Raw genomic sequence first — 17,622 nt, forward strand, 5'->3', positions numbered from 1 at the left:
TTCTCATACTGCTCTTTGAAGAGACTCAAGAATGTCTTGAAACTTGTGGCCCCTTGGAAGTTCTTTGAGGCAGGATTGTACATTCGGAGTTTCTTTCCTAGTGCTATAAACAAAAAATAGTGACAATTATGAAAAAAACGCATTATTTTTTTACTTTTTGCTATAATAAATATCCCAAAAAGATATATAAAAAAAAATTTTTTTCCTCAGTTTAGGCTAATATGTATTCTTCTACATATTTTTGGTAAAAAAAAAATCGCAATAAGCGTTTATTGATTGGTTTGTGCAAAAGTTATAGCGTCTACAAAATAGGGGATAGTTTTATGGCATTTTTATTAATATATATTTTTTATTAGTAATGGCGGCGATCAGCAATTTTTATTGTGACTGCGACATTATGGCAGACACATGGGAAACTTTAGGGCACTATTTTGGGACCATTTACATTTATATATCGATCAGTGCGATTAAAAATGCTATTATTACTGTGTAAATGTGACTGCCAGTGAAGGGGTTAACACTAGGTGGCACTGTAGGGGTTAATTGTGTCCTAGGGAGTGATTGTAAGTGTGGGGGGAGGGGCTATGTGTGACTCGACACTGATCACCGCTCCCAATTACAGGGAGCTGTGATCAGTGATCGTGTCACTAGGCAGAACGGGGAAATGCTTGTTTACATCAGCATTTCCCTGTTCTTCCTCTCCGTGAGACGATTGCGGGTATCCCCACGGACATTGAGTCTGCAGGACCCACAATGACACTCACGGAGCTCACGGCGGGCGCACACGCGATGGCACGGCGGCAAATTTAAAGGGACGTACCTGTACACCCATTTGCCTGTCCGTGCCATTGTGTCGACATAAATGTACAGGCGGCGGTCGGGAAGCGGTTAATTGCCAGCAACTCCTTATTCCCAATGTCATTTTTTTTTTCAGCTGGCAACATTAACCACTTAAGCCCCGGACCATTTCGCTGGCCAAAGACCAGAGCACTTTTTGCGATTCAGCACTGCGTCACTTTAACTGACAATTGCGCGGTCGTGTGACGTGGCTCCCAAACAAAATTGGCATCCTTTTTTTCCTACAAATAGAGCTTTCTTTTGGTGGTATTTGATCACCCCTGTGATTTTTATTTTTTGTGCTATAAAAAATAGAGCGACAATTTTGAAAAAAACGCATTATTTTTTACTTCTTGCTATAATAAATATCCCCAAAAAATATATAAAAAAATATTTTTTTCCTCACTTTAGGTCGATAAGTATTCTTCTACATATTTTTGGTAAAAAAAATTGCAATAAGCGTTTATTGATTGGTTTGCGCAAAAGTTATAGCGTCTACAAAATAGGGGTTCATTTTATGGCATTTTTATTAATAATTTTTTTTTTTACTAGTAATGGTGGCAATCTGCGATTTTTATCTTGACTGTGACATTATGGCGGACACATCAGACAATTTTGACACATTTTTGGGACCATTGTCATTTTTACAGCGATCAGTGCTATAAAATTGCACTGAATACTGTAAAAATTACACTGGCAGTGAAGGGGTTAACCACTAGGGGGCTAGGGAGGGGATAAGCGTGTCCTGGGGAAGGTTTCTAACTGTTAGGGGGATGGGCTACGAACAGCACTTTACTGATCATAGCTCCCAATCACAGGGAGCTATGATCAGTGACAGTGTCACTAGGCAGAACGAGGAGATGCTTGTTTACATTAGCATCTCCCCGTTCTTCAGCTCCGTGAGACTCCCGGCAATTGAGTCCGCGGGACCCGCGACCTCATTTACGGAGCTCCCGGCAGGCGGCAAATTCAAAGGGACATACCTTTACGCCCATTTGCCGTGCCATTCTGCCAATGTAAATGTACCAGTGGTTAAGTGAGAGAAATGCACACAAGGATGAAGCTGATCTTTTCTTCTTTTCGCTGAGAAAGGATAGCTCCCACGGCAGAGTCTGAGGCCTACACTGTAAAAGGAATTCCAGGATCGGGTTGTACCAATATTGGTGCAGAAGTGAAAAGAATCTTTAGCTTACTAAAAGCAGTCTGTGCCTCAGGTGTCCACCCAAAGGGCATCCCTTTCTTTGTTAGCTGTATAATTGGTGCTATCACCTTAGAGAATTGTCTGTAGAAGTTGGCAAATCCAACAAATTGTATTTCCTTAATGTTTCCAGGGGCAGGCCAATCCACCACTACTTTGATCTTCTCAGGATCCATGCTCACTCCTTTAGGAGAAATAATATATCCCAAGAACTGCATCTGGGTTAGTTCAAACTTACATTTCTCCACATTAATATAAAGATGGTTCTTCCTTAACCTTTCAAAGACAGTGCAAACATGCTTGCAATGCTGCCCCAGGTTATTAGAGAAGATTTGATTATCATCCAGATAAGCAATCACTGGTTCAATAGATCTCGAAATGAAGTGTTGCTGATAAATTCAGAACCTTGTACAAAAAAGAAGTTTTCTGGATCTTCAATATGAATACCAGAAAACCAGCAGGCCTTAACGTTGAGTGGGACAGCGCTCACTTTTACAAGTGAGACACGTCCTTAGGATTATCTAGATTGGTCCCTTCACATTGACTTCAGCGTGTTTATTCCACGATGGGGGACACATGCTATACAGCATGATGGCCATTCATCTAGCTTCCTGGTTTTGTTCCTCTTCTCTTAAATAAATAAAAAAATTTAATATAAATTAAACATAATAAAATTAAATTAAATAACATAATTTATTAATCGATAGAACTAACTACATCAACGATTTTCCTATCCATTCTATCCTTCTCTCTCGTTTCTCTCTGTACCCTGGTATAGATTGACATTTAAATGAAATAATACAATATACTATATATAATATATATATATATATATATATATATAATAAAGTTTAATTATCCACCGCTAATTCTTAAAAATATGTGATTGCAACACAAATACAATTTCAACAGTGTACAGCTTGTATAACAGTGTAAATTTGCTGTCCCCTCAAAATAACCCAACACACAGCCATTAATGTCTAAACCGCTGGCAACAAAAGTGAATATACCCCTAAGTGAAAATGTCCAAATTGGGCCCAATTAGCCATTTTCCCTCCCCGGTGTCATGTTAGGGTTACAAGGTCTCAGATGTGAATGAGGAGCAGGTGTGTTAAATTTGGTGTTATCACTCTCATCCTTATATACTGGTCACTGGAAGTTCAACATGGCACCTCATGGCAAAGAACTCTCTGAGGATCTGAAAAAAAGAATTGTTGCTCTACCTGAAGATGGCCTAGGCTAAAAGAAGCCAAGACCCTGAAACTGAGTTGCAGCATGGTGGCCAAGACCATACAGCGGTTTAATAGGACAGGTTCCACTCAGAACAGGCCTTGCCATGGTGGACCAAAGAAGTTGAGTGCACGTGCTCAGCGTCATATCCAGAGGTTGCCTTTGGGAAATAGACTATGAGTTCTGCCAGCATTGTTGCAGAGGTTGAAGGGGTGCGGGGTGTCAGCCTGTCAGCACTCACACCATACACTGCATCAAATTGGTCTGCATGGCTGTCGTCCCAGAAGGAAGCCTCTTCTAAAGATGATGAACAAGAAAGTCCACAAACAGTTTGCTAAAGGCAAGCAGACTAAGGACATGGATTACTGGAACCATGTACTGTGGTGTGATAAGACCAAGATAAACTTATTTGGTTCAGATGATGTCAAGCGTGTGTGGTGGCAACCAGGTAAGGAGTACAAAGACAAGTGTGTCTTGCCTACAGTCAAGTGTCGAGGTCTGGGGCTGCATGAGTGCAGCCGGAACTGGGGAGCTACAGTTCATATAGGGAACCATGAATGCCAACATGAACTGTGACATACTGAAGTAGAGCATGATCCCCTCTCTTCGGAGACTGGGCCGCAGGGCAGTATTCCAACATGATAACGACCCAAAACACACCTCCAAGATGACCACTGCTTTGCTAAAGAAGCTTAGGGTAAAGGTGATGGCCTCCTTCATGTGTTCCTTGATGAGAAGGTGTGTAGGGGTGGTCTTGATGAGTTATCTTTGATTGGCCTTTTACCCATATATATGCACAGACAAACAATCCCACATTAGCTATGATTAAGCACTGACCCACGGTGTGAAACGTGTTACTATTGCCCCCATACCACTGCATTGTATGGACTGATTGTATGGATTTCATATTGACATAATAAAGGTGTTGAATCAGTGGGCGGCCATCCAGGAATTTTCTTACATTTTGATCTACCGCTGAGCCTGCACCTGTTTGCTTTAGCAGGGTGGGTGTGTATGGGACTTCTGCCTAGAGCGGCATCTTCTTCATTAATATAAAGTTGGTTCTTCCTTAACCTTTCTTAACCTTTCAAAGACAGTGCAAACATGCTTGCGATGCTCCCCCCAAGTTATTAGAAAAGATGAGAATATTATCCAGACAAGCAATCAATGGTTCAGTAGATCTCAAAATGAAGTGTTGGAAAGTTGCAGGAAGCCAAAAGGCATAACCAAGGACTCAAAATGTCCATATCTGGTTCTAGGTTTTATGCACCAGAAAGTCTAGTTTTGTAAAGACTTTGGCAGAGCTACATAGTTACATTGTTAGTCTGGTTGAAAAAAGACACAAGTCCATCCAGTTCAACCAATAGAAAGGGGGGAAACAAATAAACAATCCTATACCCACAGTTGATTTAGAGAAAGGTAAAAAAAACTTACTGACTTTCAGGTCACACTTCACAGGCCTTGCTGTTCTTCAGTGCGGTCTGTTACTTCGTTCTAGGCAGCCAACCATTTTCTAGCCATGTTGCGTGTACGTACTCATCGTAGAATTCGTGCTGTGCGGGGGCTTGGTGGTGGTGTTCTTACTTTGACACAAGCCCAGTCCATGAGCAGGGTGAGGAGGAGTTCATGGACCAAGAATTGGTTGCTCCAGCGTGAACAGTTCTGTCACATGCCTTTGCTCCATGAGATCCGTGAGAATAATCCTGATGATTTCAGAAACTCTCTCCGGATGATGGACCCCATATTTCACCGTTTGTTGGCTTTGCTGACCCCTTATATTAGCAGGCAGGATACCTGCATGAGGCAAGCCATCACTCCGGAGCAGAGGCTGGTCGTCACCCTGCGGTACTTGGCGATGGGGAGGTGCCTGCAGGACCTCAAGTTCTCCACAGGCATCTCCCCCCAGGCTCTGGGGATCATTATCCCGGAGACCTGTTCTGCCATCATCCAGGTCCTGCAGAAGGAGTATATTAAGGTAAGATTTTTATCCTTTAACATCACATTTTATTGTATAGAATGTTTGCTAATGTATTGTATTTCTTTCCTTATTCCCTAATTACCATGATTGTAATATGCTGTGAATGTCCCCTTTCTCTTCATGCATGCTGTATTTTTAGTTTTTTTGCCTTCACTTACCTCCCCAGCATGCTCTCCTGGCCCAATATTCACCTCGTGTAGTCACTTAACAATGTATTTTGTCAGCTCCATAGTAGTGCTTTACCCTAAATACCCCCTAAAATGTGTAAAATTGTAATTTGTGCTTTAAATGCAGGCAGAGTGCCAGAGGTTTTTTTTTGGGGGGTCCCAAAATTATTTGGAACCCTCCCTCCCCCCAACTGCTAACTCAGCTGATACCAATCCTCTATCTGCTGACTTTGCCAAACCCATACACACTATACCCACCTCTTTTGTGGTCATATATAATGATGGATTCCCCAAAGCATGTAGTGCAAGGGCCTGCCTGAATACTTTAAAATGGTAATGTTCAAAGTTTTTGTATCCTATTATTATCTTGATAGGTAATAGCAGAATGTAAAAATGTGCTAAAATGTGTACAGTGTGTATTTATATCTTTGTATTATGACACTTCTTACCTGTCCAGTGGGCTGCCAATAGTGTAAGTAGGGGCTGGCCAAAGTAACACACATTATTTAGGCATTCATCTCTCAATGTAGTGGAGAGGGTTACCTGTCCAAAACATCTCCCCCCCCATAAAATTTAAAAAATGGCCCATGGGGGGGGGGATCTGATAGGTGGACCTTATAACTTTTGTCTTAAAATACTCCCTAAACTAAATGTTAAACTGATGTTGACCAAGAATGTTTGTGTCTAATCTGCTTTCCATGTTTAAGTGCAAAACGATTTTTTTTTTTTCTTGTTTGACTCCACAGTTTCCTTCCAACCCACAGGAATGGCAGACTGTGGCCTCCCACTTTGCCCAGCGGTGGGACTTTCCTAACTGTGGAGGGGAAATTGGTGGGAAACACGTCCACATCATCCCACCACCCAACTCGGGGTCATACTATTACAACTACAAGGGGTTCAATAGTATTGTGATGTTGGTGGTGGTGTCGGCTACTTACGAATTCCTGTATGTGGACGTGGGGAAGAATGGCCGGATGTCAGATGGTGGAGTCATCGCCCACACGGAGTTCTACAGGCGTCTCCAGAATGGCAGCTTGGACTTGCCACCTCCAGAAGACAATGCGGAAGAACTCCCATTCACCTTAGTTGCGGATGAAGCATTTGCGCTGGGGGACCATCTTATGCGGCCATTCCCTATGAGGACCCTCAGCCTGGACCAGAGGGTTTTTAATTAGCGGCTGGCCAGAAGAGTGGTGGAGAACACATTTGGAATAATGGCCAGCCGGTTCCGCCTATTTCTTACACCGATTCACATGGTGGAATATAAACTCAATCACATCATCCTGGCTTGCTGTGTTCTCCACAACTTTTTAAGGAGAAAATCTGTGAACTATGCTGGCTCAGTTGGGCCTGAAGCCAGAATTATTAATCTCAATGAACCAACCCTGACGGTGCTTGAAGCTGGCCGTGCTGGCTTGCCCCCCCAGAGTGCCCGCGAGGTCCGTATAAGATACATGGAATACTTTGCGGGTAGGGGGGCCATCAATATTGCTTTGATTTACTGCTTGGCGTTCTTTTAGCTGACCCTGACTGAAATTTGGGGAGTCCTGAAAATGGCGTGATTGTGTAAAATTATAAAGCACTGTTGGGTGTTATTTACTAAAGGCAAAGACACTTTACACTACAAGTGCACTTGAGACTGTACTGAAACTGCACTTGTAGTACAAAGTGGATTTGCCTTTAGTAAATAACACCCATAGGGAACAATCTCATGGCATATTGAATAGATCTACATATACTGCACTCTAATGTCCAGCATAGTTTTTGGGAAGGATTTGTACTGAGCGGCTCACTGGTTCACAGTGTCTCTCGCACGGCTTTCTGGCATTTCCGATCCATTTCTGTTCCTTTGGCTGAACACTGTCAGCTTGGAAACCTGACACTAAGTCACTGGATGAGAGGATATTTACGGCAGTTATGTGAAACAGCAAGGCTTTTTTTATATACAGCTTGGACAACACACATCTTTAATAAAACCTTTGGAAAATAGTACTACTCTATGTGGAGCCTATCTTTTTTTTTTTTCCTTATATGCACTGATGATGTGGATTTCCAAGCCGCCCCAGCAGTGAATCAGTGGGAGATTGTGAATGCTTATTATCTGCAACTTTGTGGTGAGTTTGAACCCCAGAGGGGTGTGTGGAGCATGGGTTTGAATACGGTGATTGGTGCACTATCCGACCATCTCCACTTCTTTATTCACTTATGAAGCTAGCCACGAACTTTTCCTTCACATATATCCACCTGTTAGATCTGCGTTTTAATGTTTAGCGACTTTATGTGCATTTATCCTATATGCAATTGTGTCAATTCTCAGCACATGTCAGATCTGTGTTTTAATGTTTAGCGACTTTATGTGCATTTATCCTATATGCAATTGTGTCAATTCTCAGCACTTGTCAGATCTGCGTTTTAATGTTTAGTGACTTTATGTGCATTTATCCTATATGCAATTGTGTCAATTCTCAACAATTTGACAGGAGCGCCGCTTTGATATTATGTGTCTTCACATTTGTTTGTTTAATGTGAGACTGTTGTATCTCATATTTACTTATTTTTTAGTTTAAGTGGCAGTCAGATTACAGTGATTAATCACAGTGCCAGCATGTGTTAATCTGTTTGGAAACTCATTGCACTGGGTTGGAAGGAGATAAGTGAGCCTAGTTTTATTTCTTTCCTCTTTTTTCATTTAAATAACACCCATTGTCAATGAAAACATCAATTTTACAACACAAAAATGCTTTTGAGCATTGAAAGAAGAAGCCACACATTGTTTAATCTCAATCTTTTTAATCAAAGCACAATCACATGTGCATTTATAAAAGGTTTTTAAAACAAACCAATGTTTGTTTTATAACAATTTTTTCTGTGACATTAAAAGTAGAAATGTCCATTTAAGGTAAAACAGGCATTTTTAAAACCAACAAAAAATACACAAATCTTGGACTTACAAAGTTCAACTTTTGTAGAACTTGAAGGCAATATCAGACATGAGTATTAATAAACTATGTTTGATATTGCGTTCAGTTGGGGTGAAGTCACCCCTGGAAAAGCCAAATTTTGAAGATGCACACAAATTGCAGAATGTCAACATGTGCTAGCTGCCATCATGGGACATGTTTTGGACATGTTTTGTGGGTGCAACCCCTTCCTCTCATCTACTTTATTACTGAGGAAGGGGTTGCACCCCCAAAACGCATACATTGATCTCCCGTGATGGCAGATAGCACAGGTTGACACACTGTATGCATCTTCAAAATTTGGCTTTTCGAGAATATGTTAAAAAATGTGAAAAAAAGCTGAAAAAATTAGGGATTTTCAGGGGTTTTAAACTCTCCCTAAAACATCAATGATGTTCTTCATTTTGTTTTGAACATCATTGATGTTTTGCTTGATGTTTTCCAAGTCCCTATTACACCCCATGATCTCCCCGATCAGGATCTGGGCACTTTCACTGGTGAAATGACCTTCATCCACAACATTACGATCACCTAAAATATAGAAACAAAAACACACCATGTATTATAAATATGCCAGCATCCATCTCTTACCTGAGGCTGTGGTCGCAGACACTCACCTGTTGTGGTGACAATTTCCACAATGTCTCCCTCCTCCTCCTGTTGGCTTTGTGGCATTTCCACTTCTTCATGAGGTGGGGGGTCTGTTGTCTCCTCTGATGAGTGGTGTCCTCCGAGTCTTTTCTCCCTTATGTAAAAAAAAATAGGTATACTTAGCACACAGATATTTGATGGCAGAAATAGGAATATGAAACATTGCTTGGAAGTGGGGTTACATAGTTACATAGTTACATAGTAGGTGAGGTTGAAAAAAGACACAAGTCCATCAAGTCCAACCTATGTGTGTGATTATGTGTCAGTATTACATTACATATCCCTGTATATTGCGGTCATTCAGGTGATTATCTAATAGTTTCTTGAAGCTATCAATGCTCCCCGCTGAGACCACCGCCTGTGGAAGGGAATTCCACTTCCTTGCCGCTCTTACAGTAAAGAACCCTCTACGTAGTTTAAGGTTAAACCTCTTTTCTTCTAATTGTAATGAGTGGCCACGAGTCTTATTAAACTCTCTTCTGCGAAAAAGTTTTATCCCTATTGTGGGGTCACCAGTACAGTATTTGTAAATTGAAATCATATCCCCTCTCAAGCGTCTCTTCTCCAGAGAGAATAAGTTCAGTGCTCGTAACCTTTCCTCATAACTAAGATCCTCCAGACCCTTTATTAGCTTTGTTGCCCTTCTTTGTACTCGCTCCATTTCCAGTACGTCCCTCCTGAGGACTGGTGCCCAGAACTGGACAGCATACTCCAGGTGCGGGCGGACCAGAGTCTTGTAGAGCGGGAGAATTATCGTTTTATCTCTGCAGTTGATCCCCCTTTTAATGCATGCCAATATTCTGTTTGCTTTATTAGCAGCAGCTTGGCATTGCATGCCATTGCTGAGCCTATCATCCACTAGGACCCCCAAGTCCTTTTCCATCCTAGATTCCCCCAGAGGTTCTCCCCCCAGTGTATAGATTGCATTCATATTTTTGACACCCAAATGCATTATTTTACATTTTTCTACATTGAACCTCATTTGCCATGTAGTCGCCCACCCCATTAATTTGTTCAGGTCTTTTTGCAAGATTTCCACATCCTGCGGAGAAGTTATTGCCCTGCTTAGCTTAGTATCGTCTGCAAATACAGAGATGGAACTGTTTATCCCATCCTCCAGGTCGTTTATGAACAAATTAAATAGGATTGGTCCCAGCACAGAACCCTGGGGGACCCCACTACCCACCCCTGACCATTCTGAGTACTCCCCATTTATCACCACCCTCTGAACACGCCCTTGTAGCCAGTTTTCAATCCATGTACTCACCCTATGGTCCATGCCAACGCACCTTATTTTGTACAGTAAACGTTTATGGGGAACTGTGTCAAATGCTTTTGCAAAATCCAGATACACCACGTCTACGGGCCTTCCTTTATCTAGATGGCAACTCACCTCCTCATAGAAGGTTAATAGATTGGTTTGGCAAGAACGATTCTTCATGAATCCATGCTGATTACTGCTAATGATATCATTCTTATTACTAAAATCTTGTATATAGTCCCTTATCATCCCCTCCAAGAGTTTACATACTATTGATGTTAGGCTAACTGGTCTGTAATTCCCAGGGATGTTTTTTGGGCCCTTTTTAAATATTGGTGCTACATTGGCTTTTCTCCAATCAGCTGGTACCATTCCAGTCAATAGACTGTCTGTAAAAATTAGGAACAACGGTCTGGCAATCACCTGACTGAGTTCCCTAAGTACCCTCGGATGCAAGCCATCTGGTCCCGGTGATTTATTAATGTTAAGTTTCTCAAGTCTAATTTTAATTCCGTCCTCTGTTAACCATGTAGGTGCTTCCTGTGTTGTGTCATGAGGATAAACACTGCAGTTTTGGTTACTGAAGCCCCCCGATTCACTCGTGAAGACTGAGGAGAAGAATAAATTCAATACCTCTGCCATCTCCCCATCCTTTGTAACCTTTGTAAATCCTCCTTGTACAACAGTATCTCTAGTTCACCCATCTTGTCCGCCAGGCTCCTGGCATTGGTGAACATGCCACATAGTTTAGACCGGTCGCATATTGTCCTCGTATTGGGTGTTTCAAGATTTCAAGTACAATTGTCTGTTTTGGCAGAGTTCCAAGACGAAGAAATATTTTGTCACTTTGTCAAGCTTGAATACTTACCTGTTTTGTACAAGCTTCACAGATGGAGACACCCCTATAGTATACACTGGAGCACCTGTGTGGGCCCCCTAATAAAAAGGGTGTTCTTGTGTCCCACGCTAGTGCTCCAGCGTCCAGATGTGTAAACAGCTGCTGAGTATCCTCTCCTTACACAGAATCTAGTTTGCATTTCATTCTAGTTACAAACCCATCTAGACAACAAAATTATTTTAAGAGAAGTAGGCCAGAAAAAAATGTATTGAAATGCATCTGGACAAAACATGGTGTTTTATTGGTGAAACGAACAATATTTCCTACTAACGAATAATGTGTCCATAAACATGAAAGTTGCCATTTTAAACTGTACAACAGTAAAGAAAAGCACATGGAGCAGCACGAACATTATAAAAATAACGAATAGGAACACAGGACAACTACTTACTTTTTTGCAGCACTCTCCTGATCCTTCTATACTGATCGTGCTCCCTTTTTTGAAGTCCGACCACCGCTTCCTGAGTTGATCCTTGGATCGCCGTACCCCAAAATTCCTGTGTAGACTCTTCACAACTTTAGTCATGATCTTGGCCTTTCTGACATTGGGGTTGGGGTAAGGTCCATAGTTCCAGTCATAGTCGGCCCTCTTCAGGATGTCGACCATCTCCACCATCTCCACAAAGGACATATTTGATGCTTTAAATTGTCTCCTCTGGGATCCTGACGTTTCTGGCACCGGGCTTTCCTCCTCCTCGTTGCTGTAATTAGCACGCACCTGTTGTGTCTCCGCCATGTGCTCTTCCCCACTGCGCCGAACGAGAAGGGGCGGGGAATAGACTAGAAAGAACGTCAGGAGTTTCATGCATGCGCAGTGTATATAAAGCGTAACACGCGTGCGTAGTATGTACGATCTGTGAGCGGAGGCAGGAGTATCAGAAGCGCCGATCGTGATAACGAAGGTAACATTTAAACTTGGCCCTATACTGCTTATAGATTGAGGCCTATATTGGGACAAGATTAGGAGAGTTTAGCCTAACATTAGGGTTTGTCTTGTGTTGTGTCTTGCAGAGAAATTGGATGGCTTCAATGACCACAACTTCCTCCCCTGTTCATAGACAAGTACAGGGAGCTGCCCTGTCTGTGGCAAGTGAAACATCCACTTTATAATCATAAACAAAAGAGGCAGGCAGCGCTGGAGAAACTGCTGGAGTTGGTGAAGCCTTTGGTCCCCACGGCAACCATCCCCTATTTAAAAGCCAAAATTGGTGGCCTGAGGAGCACTTATATTAGGGAGTGCAAGAAGGTCCAGGATTCCCAAAGATCAGGAGCTGCAGCAGATGACATTTATGTACCCAGGCTGTGGTACTATGAGAAACTGTGATTTCTGACAGACCAGACTGAAGTCAGGGAATCCCTCTCCACTCTTCCTTCCACTCCTCCTTCCACCCTAACTTCCACCCCAGCTGAGGCTTCTGATGTCCAACCTGGGACTTCCAGCCAGGAAGAAGTGGAGGAGCCCAGCTGGAGCCAGGTATAGCATTGTTCTACAGATTTCTGGTCAATAAATAAATGATGTTTACTAGATGTTAGTATTGATCACTAATTGCTGATTTAATAAAGTGTTTTACATATCAATAGACAGTAGTGGGCAAAAATAATTGGGACAAAAATAAAAAAATGCTGGGCTCAGAATTATAATCTGTTATATTTGTTAACATTCAATTTTCAACAGTCATGAGATGAAAAGTGTGTGTGATTGATGAAGAAAAAACTAAAACTATGTCCCTTTTTCATACACAGGAAGTCCTCAGCCAGGAGGAGGCTGTGGAATGTGGCACACAGGAGGAGGCTGTGGAATGTGGCAGCCAGGAGGAGGCGGGGGTTAGTGGCAGCCAGGAGGAGGCGGGGGTAAGTGGCAGCCAGGAGAAGGCCGGGCCCAGTAGGAGCCTGACAGAATCCCAGGTTCCTCCCCTCCGCCTTCCAAACAAAAGACCCAGGAAGGGGAGTAACGTGGAGGATTCAGCACTCAGGCTGATTCAGGAGGCTTCTGCGTCCCTCAGAGCCACCCCCACTCATGAAGAGACCTGAGTGAGTTGCATCATCCTCCTCCTCCTCCTGCCACAATTCCACCACCACAGACACAGCGTGGAAGGAAGCGTGGATGGAAGACCAGAGAGTGATGGCCCTGGGTTCAGTCTGGTCTGACAAAAGATGCAGGCTCTTGTATGACCACAGCCTGGAGACATACATGTCATCTGCTGCTGTTCATGATCTCTTGGACTTCTGGACCAGATTGTACTCCCCTATATATGGACTCCTCAGGCCACCAATTTTGCAGGAAAATAATGTGTGCCCTGGGGGCCAAAGGCTTCGCCAATTTCTGCTGTTTCTTCAGCGTTGCCTCCCTCTTTATTTGGTTAGGACCCCTTAATAAATGTTAGCCTTAATTTATTATACTCGCCTATGTGTGTTTTCCCTCAAAAAGGACAGTTTGTTTGTGAGGAGGCAGGTACATTTCAAAAATACAATGTGAAATTAACAAGAGACACCAACACCAATCTCCTTGAGATAAAATAATACAAGATAATAATGGTGTTGTGGTAACTTGACACACAAAACACACCGAAAACTATTCTGGAGTAAAAAAAATAAGAATAAAACACAAGATCAGGCTTTAAAAAAAATTTAAAAAAAGCATATTTAAGATAAAAACATCCAAAAAATATTTTTTTTCGGTAGATGTGACAAATAAAAATATTATATTGATGAAATCACGAAAAATAATAAAGAAAGAAGTTTGTGAGAACTCTGTGTGAATATCAGCAGCAAAACTACTTAACAAGCCCTGATTGCACATTTTCCGTTGGAAAATCCGACCGTGTGTACAGGGCATTACTGTGAAGAAGCCTTTACATATTTGGAGATTAAATCTCTTTTCCTCCAGATGTAAAGAGCCCCCCTGTCCTCTGTGATGACCTTAAAGTGAATAACTCAATACCAAGTTCAATATATGGACCATGTTTATGTATTTATGCATGTTGATCATATCCTCCTTTATCTCCTCTTCTTAAGAGAGAATAAATTCAGTTCAGCTACTCGTTCCTCTTAACTGAGCTTTTCCATGCCTCTTTTTTAGTTTGGTTGCCCTTCTCTACACTTTTTCCAGTTCCCTAATATCCTTTTTATGAACTGGTGCCCAAAACTGAACTGCACATTTCAGATGAGGTCTTACTTATTATTTGTACAGGGGCAAAATTATGTCTCTTTCTTTCTAAAGTCCATGCCTCTCTTAGGCCACTTTCACACTGAGGCGCTTTACAGGCGTTTTAGTGCTAAAAATAGCACCCGCAAAGCTCCTGTAATGTGCCTCTCCTGTCACTCCAGTGTGAAAGCCCGAGTGCTTTCACACTGGAGCGGGAAAAAAAGTCCTACTGTCAGGGTACTCACCAGGGCCGAGATGCTGAGAGCGGCTCCCCTTACAGCTGAGTGCGCTATACCCCTGGAGGTGGCACAGAGGGTATCAGGCACAGAGGGGCACGGGTCGCCAGGCACTAGTAGGAGCTTGCGTGTTGAACTTCCGTCTGGTAGTAAGTCTGTGCAGGGTACACCTGGACGGTGATCAGCAGAGGAATCAGACTGGGGGCTCCAACACCTTGGTCCTGAAATATGTGTGTCTATGTGTGCCGTTGCGCCGTGACGCGGTCCGTTGAATCGCGTACCCGCATGCGCAGATTCGCCATTCTGCCACGCAGGCGTACAGGGAAATGCCGGTATTGGCAAACAAAGTTTCTGTTATTCCTCTGACAGTGCCCCCCCCCGAGGGGCAGCCTCCGGATGCCCAACCTGGTTAATATCCCTGGGTGTCGCCTGTGAAAATTCTGAACCAAACGAGGTGCATGTATATTACTGGCAGGTTCCCAGGAGTTATCTTCCGGTGGGTACCCTTTCCATTTCACCAGATACTGAGTCTGCCTACCCCTCTTTCTACAGTCCATAATTGCTTCCACCTCAAATTCTTCTTCGCCCTCTACCTCCACTGGTGGAGGTGGAGGTTCCTCCCGTCCTGAGAAAGAATTGGGAACTACTGGTTTTAGTAGGGATGCATGGAACACCGGATGAATTCTTATGCCCCGTACACACGGTCGGATTTTCCGATGGAAAATGTCCGATCGGAGTGTGTTGTCGGAAATTCCGACCGTGTGTGGGCTCCATCGGACATTTTCCCTCGGATTTTCCGACACACAAAGTTGGAGATCAGGAGATAAAATTTTCCGACAACAAAATCCGATCGCGTCAATTCCGACCGTGTGCGGCCTGTTCCGACGCACAAAGTGCCACGCATGCTCAGAAGAAATTCCGGCACGGAACAGCTCGTTCTGGTAAACTTAGCGTTCGCAATAGATACTGCACTTTCGTCACGCTGCAATGTCAAAAATGGTTTAATACAGCGCACTCTCTTCTTCTTTATAATGTGACAAGAATTAAGTAGTTTTGCTGCTCATATTCACACACACTTCTCACAAAGTTTTATTTTTGTTTTTTTATTGGGATTCCCTGAATATATTGTTATTAGTTGTCACATCTGACAGAATGTTTTTTTTTTATTTTATTTTTTTAGGGATTTTAAGCCTTTTTTTTTTTAGATTTAATGTTTGTATTTTTTACAAGGCTGATCTTTGTTCAATGTTATTTTTATTTTTACTCCAGAATATTTTTGTGTGTGTTTTGTGTGTCAAGTTACCCCAACACCATTAATATCTTTTATTATTTAATCTCAAGGAGATTGTTTGTTGTTGGTGTCCCTTGTTCATTTCACATTGTATTTTTGAAATGTACCTGAATCCTCACCAACAAACTGTCCTTTTGGAAGTAAAACACATAGGAGAGTATAATTCAAAACAAAAATCCTTTATTAAGGGATCAGAACCAAACAAAGAGGAAGGCAACACTGGATCAACAGGAGAAATTAGTGAAGCCTGGGACCCCCAGGGCAGACATCAATTCTTGAACATCAAAATTGGTGGCCTGAGGAGTCCATATGTAAGGGAGGGCAGTCTGGTCCCGAAGTCGCAGAGATCCGGAAAGCAGCAGATTAGAGCACTCCTCCTCCTGCCACTTTCTCTTTCCAGGGGGAGTGGAGGGACCTGCAGATCAGCCAGCCGGCTCGGCCCGGCCACCTCCTGGCTGAGACTTCCCTGTGTATGAAAAAGGGACATGGTTTTAGTTTTTGCTTCCTCAATCACAATCCTAAATTAGTACTCCAAACTAACATCTAGTTAACATCATTGATTGGACAAGCAGAAATATTTAGAGAAATGCTATACCTGGCTCAATCTGGGCTCCTCCACATTTGGCCTGGAAGGCCCAGGTTGGGCGTCAGAAGCCTCAGCCGGGGGGGAAGGAAGCATGGAAGGAAGACTGGAGAGGGATGGCCTGGGTTCAGTCTGGCCTGCCAGAAAATGCAGCCTGTCGTAGTACAACATCCTGGGGACATAGATGTCATCTGCTGCTCCGAATCTCTGTGAATCCAGGATTTTCTTGCGCTCCCTTAGATAAGTGCTCCTCAGGCCACCAATTAAGATCTTCAAATATGTGATGTCTGCCGTGGGGATCACCTGCTTCACAATTTCACACAATTGCCCCAGTGCTGTCTTCCTCTTTGCTTGGTTCTTGTAATGGGGTGGTTAATCTCCCACAGACATGGCAGCTCCCTTAACATATCTAGGAATACTGACATGAAGTCATTGTCTTTCAGTAGCATATCCATGTTCACTGCAAGACACAACACAAGACAAAGCCTAATGTCAGATAAAACTCTCCTAATCTTGTTACAATATAGGCCTCAATATAGAAGCAGTATAGGCACAAGTTTGTCTCTTACCTTCGTTCTTACGATCGGTGCGTCCAATGCTCCTTCCTCCACTCACAGATCGTACGTACTACGCACGCGTGTTAAGCTTTATACACACTGAGCATGCGTGTAACTCCGCCCACCCCTGACGTTCTTTCTAGTCTATTCCCTGCCCCTTTTCGTTCGGCGCAGTGGGTGAAGAGCACATGGCGGAGTTAGAGCAGGTGCGTGCTAATTCTAGAAACGAGGAGGAGGAGGAGGAAAGCCCGGATCCGGAAACGTCCCGATCCAGAAGGAGACGATTTAAGGCGACAAATATGTCCTTTGGGGAGATGTTGGAGATGGTGGACATCATGAAGAAAGCCGACTATGACGACAAGTATGGGCCTTACCCCCACCCCAACATCAGAAATGCCAAAATCATTGCTAAAGTGATCCAAAGTCTGCACAGAAACTACGACGATCGAAAGATCAGCTCAGGAAACGGTGGTCGGACCTAAAATTAAGAGAGCCCGAGCAGTACCGAAAGATCCGGAGAGTGCTGCAAAAAAGTAAGTAGTTGTGCTGTGTTCCTATTATTTTTGTCTTTATTACGTTCGTGCTGCTCCATATGCTTATCTTAATTGTACAGTTTAAACTGTCAACTTT

The sequence above is a fragment of the Aquarana catesbeiana genome, linkage group LG13 (genome assembly GCF_042186555.1).
Source record: "Aquarana catesbeiana isolate 2022-GZ linkage group LG13, ASM4218655v1, whole genome shotgun sequence".
NCBI classification, from domain to species: domain Eukaryota; kingdom Metazoa; phylum Chordata; class Amphibia; order Anura; family Ranidae; genus Aquarana; species Aquarana catesbeiana.